An 8,989-nucleotide genomic window follows, 5' to 3' on the forward strand; every position below is an offset into this window, starting at 1 on the left:
CTATTTTTCAATTTTTTTGATATATTAATTAGGTATTAGATTAGTAAATTTGTTAATAAGTATAATGTGTTAGGTTAACTACTAGTTAATTTAATTAACTAGGTTAATTTGTTAATTTAACTACTAGTAATTGATTTAAGTAATTTGAATTGAAATTTGTTTTAAATTTGTTTATTAGTTAGCATTTATAGTTTGTTAATTTGTAATTATTTTGTGTAGTTGATTTAACATAGAATTGTAATTGTCATCAAGAAAAAAAATCTTGTAATTAGTTTATTAGTTAGTGTGTAATTGTAAATATAATTGATTTAGTCAATTTGAATTAAAATTTGTATTAAAACCGTTTAGTAGTTTAATTTGAAATTGATACCAGAAACTGTTGTGACCGAGGCACAGAAGCTCAATTTAGACTTAGTTGATAAATAAGATAGTTTTGGATGGTACGTGTATCTTTTTATATGAATTGGCATTTTTTTGGTTTATAAATATTATAGGAGAAATTCTGTCGAAATTTCATTAGAATTTTGAACTAATTATTCTTAAAATCCATGGGAAACGGTATAACACGTCAAATTCTTTCTGACCAGCGACACTGATAGGTCAACCTTCACCACAGCCTTTTTTTTAAATGATGGTTTCGCAAAGCGGGTTATGGTGAAGGTTGATGACCGGTTAGCGTCGCTGGTGTAGAGAGAATTTAACATTGTTATACCATTTTCTGTGGATTTTGAGACGTTTTCGTATCTTTGCCCACAATTTCTATATCCAAATTTCAAAAATAACATACCTTTCACACTATTTATCTCACACAACTAAATTCGCTCTCGGTCATTTAGTAATAATCTTCTTTCAAAGTTAATTAATAGTTGTATTTGTCCTCTCGTTCAACGAAAAATATCAAATCCAAGAAGAGATTGGATTTTCGAGAACGATCGGTTTTGCAGTACAGAATATGGGTTCGAGTATATCCGCCTTGTAAGCAAACGACCGAACAAAAATGGCTAGCATAAGTGTCCTTGCAAGTCTTGCAACAAGGCGAGATGGCAGGAAATCGGGTTTACCTCATGAACAAGGGATTTACTCCGAACTACACGAAATGGTATCATCACGGTGAGCGTCATGTCCTTACCCAAGAAGAAGATTCCATAGAAACTGATCAGAGAGGAGTCGAAGGATTGTACGATGTTCTTCGTGATATGATGGATCACAAGGATTTCGACGACTTTGCGGATCCAATCCCAAGCGAGGTGCGTGTAGAGGAGCAAGTTGAAGACCTATTCGCAGAGTTGGAAGCGCAATTGTACCCTGGATGCAAAGAGTTTTTGTCTTTGTAGTTCTTAATTTCGTTAATGCACATCAAAGTCACGAACCATTGGATGAACAAGTCGTTCACTAAACTTTTGTAACTCTTGAGTAAGTATCTTCCAATTGGTAATCGAATCCCGAAAAATAACTACGAGGCAAAAGCGAGACTAAAGCGCTTTGGCATGAGGTACGAGATGATTGACGTTTGCATCAACGAATGCGTGTTGTTTTGAAAAGATATCGAGAAAGATGGCAGCTGCCTAATTTGCAACGAGAGCAAATGGAAGAATCTCGGGAAAAAAATACCGCAAAAGATATTGCGATATTTCCCCATGAAAGATCGATTGAAGCGGTTGTACGCATGTTGTCACACGTCGCTTTAGATGCAGTGGCATGATAGAGAGCGTGTCAGGGAAGAAGGTGTTCTACGACATACTGGTGATGGAACAACGTGGAAGAATCTAGACCAGAGATACCCAGATTTTATTGCAGAGCCGCAAGACGTGCGGTTTGGACTAGCTTCTGATGGGTTCAACCCGTTTGGGGAAATGAGTATAGCGTACAACATGTAGCTGGTGGTACTGACTGCGTATAACTTGCCGCCTTGGTTGTGTATGAAGAAAGAGTACTTGATGCTGACGATGCTCACCCGGAAAAGACATGGACGTGTTCTTACAGCCAATTGTTGAAGAGTGTATCTTGCTTGCCCCACGTACAACTCTGAAACGCCATCTCTGAAAGTCACAAATATAATCGTCTACTATGACCATCGTCGATACTTGCCTCATTCTCACCGATTGAGGAAAAGTAACGATCACTACACAGTTCTCAATGATAGATGCCCAAACCGAAGAAGTTGACTCCGAAAAACATACTCGATCAATTGGACCAAGAAAAGTATTTTTTACGAGTTGCCGTATTGGTCTGAGTTGGAGTTGAAGCACAACATGGACTTCATGCACATAGAGAAGAACGTGTGCGAGAATCTTCTCGGGACTATGCTCAGCTTATAACGGAAGAACAAGGACACTGAGAAAGGGAGACATGATTTGATGGACTTAGAGATCAAGTCCACTTTGCACTTGAAGAAACAAGGGGATAGGTGGTACAAACCGTCAGCTGCGTACACTTTAACCCTTGACCAAAGGCACCGGTTAACGGAGTTCCTCCAATCTGTCAAATTCCCAGATGGCCTTGCTGGGAATTTAAAGAAAAATGCAACTGCTGATGGGAAGTTAACAGATTTGAAATCTCATGATTGCCACGTGATCTTACAGAGGTTGTTGGCTTTTGGTATTCGCCCTTTTGTGCTAAAGACTATTCAAGAGACGATCGCCGAGCTTTGCAACTTTTTTAAGTTAATAACTTCTAGAAATTTGAGAGTGAAAGATCTCGAAAAAGCGCAAAATTCCATAATTGAGATCTTGTGTAAGATTAAGATCATTTTCCCACCTGTTTTTTTTTTCACGATTATGGTTCATGTGACGATTCATATACCAGAGGAAGCATTACATGGTGGCCCGGTGCATATGAGGTGGATGTATCCATTTGAGAGATACCTTGAAACATTAAAACATTTTTTCAAAAATAGGGCTAAACTCGAATGCTCTATTGCAAAAGCTAACGTTGTAGAAGAAGCTTTAATATTCATTGCAAGGTATCTCATAGATCTATAAGGTGTTGCTGAAGATCAAGTACGAGAGCTCTCTATTTTTCGATCCGAGAAGTGTGTGCCTTATGGGATGATGAAACCGATAGTATTAGATGATAGCAGAAAGTGATGGCGGAGTGGTACATCTATACCAGCTGTACTGAAGTGGATCCATATTTGCTGTAAGTTATCGATCTATGTGTTTCTTTAAGTTATCTCATTCTTTTACTGCTGTTTGAGTAACGTTTTGAGCAATAGTGAGCATTGGAAACTGATCACATAAACTGAAGTTGATTATATCGACGATGCGTATAGGAATGAATTCAAAGTTTGGTTTGCAAAAAAGGTAAATACAACTAATTACATTTTTGGATAGCATATCTCACACGTATTTATCAATGCTTTGTTTGGTAACCAGATTTATGGATAACAGCGTCAAGTTCATCACTCGTTGTCGTGATAATCAATGAATCACTCAAAACAGCGGTGTATGTGTGCCCATAGATGAGTACGTTTTTTAGGTCGAATGGAAGACGTCATTGTGCTGAATTATAGGCATAATTGTCGTGTCGTATTATTCAAATGCATTTGGTATGGTGACAAGTATGATGCGAGGATAAGAGTGCACGATGATAGGATTTGTGGAACGACAAGTGCTTATACCGCGAAAGAGTAGTTTAGGGGCGAGCCATACATACTTGCGACTCAAGCGAAGCAAGTCTTTTTACATAAAAGATCTTGTCAAAGGTGAAGAATGGGAAATCGTTGAGGAATGCAATCATCGAAGGATTTGGGACAATATTCATGAAGTTGACACCACTACATCGGCCTTAATTCTATTGACAATACAACTTTCAGACATCGAGCTTCTGAATCATCGACACGAAACAACTGAAACCGAGCTCCTTACTGATGTTGACGACGATGAAGAAGACGACGGGAGGAAGATGAGGCGCGCGTCATTTTTTAGGGAAGAGATGTCAATGTCGATATAGAAGATGATACTAACATTATATCAAGTGATGACGATGAATGAGTAGGATGTCTTTTTTTAATTATTTATTTTGATGAAACAAATAAATTTTTACTTATATTGTTTTTATCTAATAGGATGTCGATCGCCACTGGAGCAGGTGGAGGCGAGGATCCCCCACAGACACCGAGATCCATTGGTTCGAAGGCTACATTGGGACCAATGACTACCGCCACTTCTGAGAAAGCAGTCAAAGGGGTCGAAGGAGTGAATATTGTTGGCTACGATCCAATACAGCAGACGTTCTATCAGACTGTTAGGGAAAAGAAAAAGAAGATCGAAGTATTCTCCATGCGCCTTGGAGTCTATATCCGCGGCTTGATTCCGATGCACATCTCTAGCTGGCCAGACGTATCGCCTCAGTCTGTCGACGTTATTTTGACCGGACTCCATAGTGAGTTCATTTTTGTATGAAAAGATCTTGAGACTGGCGAGGTACGGTCAGCAGACTACTATCGAGCCGAGATTGGCGCTGCTATCATTCGCGATGCAAAGCAAATTTTTCATAACGCAATGTCAAAATTATCGAAGAAGTTCATAATCAAATTATGCGGCCAAAAAGATCTCGCCAAACAAGAAACGCCAAAGGGCGTGAGTCAGGCTGATTAGGAGAAGGCGATAGAAATGTTTGATACAGAAGAGTTTAAGGTAATATTTTTAAAGAAACTGCTATCTTCTATGAGCTCGAATTAACTCATTTTACATTTTGTAGAAAGCGTCCAAATGCAACAAAGAAAATCATAAGAAGAAGAAGAAGAAGAAGAAGAAGACAAAGAGTCGACATGGGTCGATATCTTTCTTGGCTCGTCCTCGGATGCAAGTAACTTGTTGATTCATAAAATTTTAATTGCAATATTTAATAGTTATATATTAACACGTTGTGCATATGTTCATTAATACTTGCAGATGAGGGAAGATGAGACCTTGGGCTCTGCACTTATTAATTATTATTTGATAATCTTTATTTTTTTTTATCATATTTATAAAGGAACAAATCTAGAGTCAAATGACAGCTATTTAGCGGCAAGCGGAGGAAGAGAGGTGGACATCGATGACCTAGAGCAGGCAGATGCGTATAGTTCTCGGGCAACGTCGAGACTGGGTGTCATGACCCGTGAGCCTTAGCTCGCCCACGAGCCATGGCAGATTTCTTCGTATCTTACTTAAACATAAAATAAAATTCATAAAAACCGTGGTGGAAGCGCTTCCGGAAAATATTTTCTAGAAAACTTTTAAAATATTTACATAAACGTCTCAAAAATATGGGCGAATTTTTCGCTTTTCCTACAACATACTAATGAAAACTTTTACAACCAAAAGACTCGACTTTTTAAAAAAAAATACCAATTCGCCCTTGACTTAGCCACATGTCGGCAGCCGTACATACGCACGCCTACTTACTTACCGGGTTTTGCTGATGCTCTGCTTCTCTTTAACCTTGTCTTTATCTACAATATCAAGATAATAACTGTGAGTCGAAAGACTCATTAAGTGGATATCTACATACCTAATGCACCATGCACATAACACATTTCTCTAACACATAAGCAAATACATAACATAAAGTTCATATCTTATCATACCTTGCGGAATCAATCGGCTTAGGTCCTGATAGATCCACCTTACTTAAGAATCAATCGGCTTAGGTCCCGATAGATTCATCTGAATAAATCGGCTTAGGTCCCGATAGATTCATCTTACTTAAAAAGTCACCAGCTTAGGTCCCGGTGATTCACAATCATAACATACTTACTTATATCATAAACTATGAAATTACCAGTTTATGTCCCGGTAACTCCTACTTACTTGAGAACATGTCAGCTTAGGTCCCGGCAGTTCCCATCATACAATACATGTCTTACTCGGGATCCCTCAATGATATCCGCACGACACATGTCTTATCGGCGCCAGACAGGAGGGTGCACAATCTCCCGCCTAATCCTTATATGTTACCACCACGAAGGATAACATATACCTGCTAATATGGAGTATATGTCGGAAGCGGTATCATTCTATATCTTCTCTTTTATTAACTTAACATGAGAGACTGTTTAGTTCGGGTTCAATCCCGATATTAACATATATTCTTTTCGCTTATTAACTCGTGACTTATAAGATCCTAGGATATAACTCCCAGAGAACCTATCAAAATATCCTCGCTTTTGAATACGAGTCTTAATCACAGCCTCTCATAACCCATTTACTAGGACTAGATCTCTTGAGCGGAAACTAACTAAACACGCAACAAAGGCTCGGGTTCCTAATACCTCTATCCATTTTTGTTAGCCGGACTAATTCCGTTTCCCAATTCGTTAGTGGCTTGAAGCCCTTAATCTTGATAATGACTTATCTTTTGGCTTATCATACTCTTGCTTACTAGAAAGCATGTAAAGATGCGCATACAATATAGGTATATATATATAATATTTCTTCATATTGTAGGTGCCTAAAATCCACTTACCCGGATACCATTCTTTCGAATCCTGAAATCTTCTGTTCCGGAGAAAAGGTTCTTCTTAACTTCACGTATAACCCAGTCCACATAAGCTCCTTCTGCTAATCCTTATAGTAATCTGGACTTATCTATGGAAGAGAAAGATCAAATATCGAGCGTACTTAGTATCCCAATCACGTTACTAAGAGCGTCTCAAACACGAGCAATAAAGAATACACAAGACAAACAGAGATATAGAAAAGAATCGATGCGTAAAAATAAGGTCCTGACATTACTTCTCTGATAAAAGCTAAAAAACGTCTCACACTATTCGACCACCTATTCTTTTGACTTGGCAAAGCCCACTGCTTAGAATAGGTTCCCGATGGACGAAACTAAGAGAGAGAACTTACTGAGAAATTCTCACTAAAAATCTATAGCGTACATAAGTTATATGAAAATAACTCGAAAAAACACTTCTCAAATATATTTTAGAAAATACTTTCGACTTGTCTCTTTTTTTATTGACAAGTTATAGATATTTGAGACTATAAATAAATAACTAACGTAAAACCTTTTCATTTAAAATAAACTAAGTCGTTCATTTTAAATGTCTAACCATTTTGTAAATAAAATTTAGATTCGATTTAATAAAACGTTTACAAGTTAATCGAACTCCGGGTCGTTATCGAATCTTTTCTTTGAATCCAAAATAACTTTACTCAATGTACATATTAATATTGGATACAAACTAGTTTATAGTCATAAATAAAATAATTAACTAACCCGATGAAATAATTTGAGTTCGTTCCGGGATTGCTCGTATCATTTTAAAAGAAACCATTTTTACTTGTGTATGAGCATGCATTTAAGATAAAATACATAATCTTATTCCGGGAACCAAACTCTTTCAAAATAAAGTAAATAAATAACCATACTAGGAAACAACTCATAATCGAGGTTAAGAGCTAAGCTAAACGCGTCGTTATAAGCTCGAGTTGAGACTCGGGGCAACCCCGACTCGCCTTAACTAATCGGAGACTCCTCAAGTCCCCGAATCGAGGCCCGAACCCTCTAAGTCCGCGCCGTCTCGCTGCTCAGCTCTCCGTCGCCGAACAGATTTTTCCGTCGCTATCGAGCCTCCCCATGAAAGAACCTCGATAACAACACGTAAACAATCCAACAAATTACCTCTTAGCCAAACGAAACACAAAGTGGTCAAATTCAAAACCCAACTGTCTAATTCATAGACTCAATTCCAACAAACTAGTAACGGAAACTATGAAAACCTTAACATCACCAACTGAAATTTCAGTAAATCAGCCACAAAAATCACCCACACAACAACACACATAACAACGTAACAAACTCTTAAATCCAAAACCACTGAAGAGCATGACCACATCATAATCAGATTCAAACTCATCAACTTCAATTCCAAACTCAAAATAACAAACCAACAGTGTCGGCCAAAACATATCTACACTCAATCCAGATTCAACATTAACACAACCCACACACACGCACGACCAGCCTTAATCAAAAGAATTCCAAACCAAATTCGGATTTAACTCAAGAAAATATTCAAATATCAATTCCAAACCAAGAGATAATCCGGAAACAACACTAATCCACGTCCATAATCACACGAAATCAATCAGATGGAAAAGCCCCAAATTTCAAAATTCAAACCCTAAAATCCGGATTCAAAATTGGGGAAACCAAAAATCTGACCTTAATTCCGTGAAATCTCTTCTCTCTGGTGCTCTTTCCTTCTGTTTCCGGAAATTTCCCTCGGTCCGGTGTCCTCGGCATGCTCGCGGTGGCTCTCTTCCTCTCGGTCTGAGCGCGCGCGTGAGGTTGGAGTTGAAGGCCTCGCGAGGAAAGGGTTCAAAAGTCTGGGCTCATGGTGGATGGCGAAGAAGAAGAACCCTGAGGAGATTATGATGATATTGATTTTCGGTGTTGTTGTTGTGTAGTTATGTTCGTTTTTTTTTCTTTCCTCAGGTGGGTCGCGCGACGAAGACAAGAGAAGAGGAGGAAGAAGATCGAAGAAAATGGGTGAGGAGGAGAGAGAAAATGAAGTTTCCTTTTTTATATAGATCAAAAGTTTCATATTTACTCAATAAATCCTCCTATATTCTCACTGATTCAAATTGACCCCGAGCTCAATAATATATTTCAAATAGGTCCAATAAAAATCATTACAACCATGTCCTTTACATATAATTATTTAATTAAATCCATAACTGAATGGATTATAATTATATGATTCGAATCGAGAATTTTCTCGTACGTTCTTGATTAATTCAAATATATTTAAGGTTTCTCGAAAATAATTCTCGTTCTTGAGAATTTATTTCTTAAATTAATTTCCGGAATATTTCCTCGAAAATAATTTATTAATCGAGATAAACTCGATAACTCCCTTATTTATTCCGAGATTTCTCCTTTACCTTAATATATTTTAAATTAATTCGATAAATCCATTGGACCATAATTCACTCGAGGATTTAGTTGTTACAACGGAAGTTCGTTTATTATTTCCAAGTCTCTAAATACAAGT

At 37.7% G+C, this 8,989-nt stretch overlaps 1 long non-coding RNA gene across 1 annotated transcript; it reads right to left on the reverse strand.

The window, feature by feature from the left end:
- Positions 1-7,110: 7,110 nt before the first annotated feature.
- LOC149401335 (uncharacterized) lies at positions 7,111-8,486 on the reverse strand. Its single transcript, XR_016296412.1, has 2 exons — positions 8,158-8,486; positions 7,111-7,579 (listed from the first exon to the last, which is right to left on the reverse strand). It is a non-coding gene; the product is annotated as an uncharacterized LOC149401335 (long non-coding RNA).
- Between the last annotated feature and the right edge of the window lie 503 nt (positions 8,487-8,989).

This window comes from Urtica dioica, chromosome 4, assembly GCF_054948205.1.
Source record: "Urtica dioica subsp. dioica isolate 48M chromosome 4, U.dioica_male_clone48M_v1_H2, whole genome shotgun sequence".
NCBI lineage: Eukaryota > Viridiplantae > Streptophyta > Magnoliopsida > Rosales > Urticaceae > Urtica > Urtica dioica.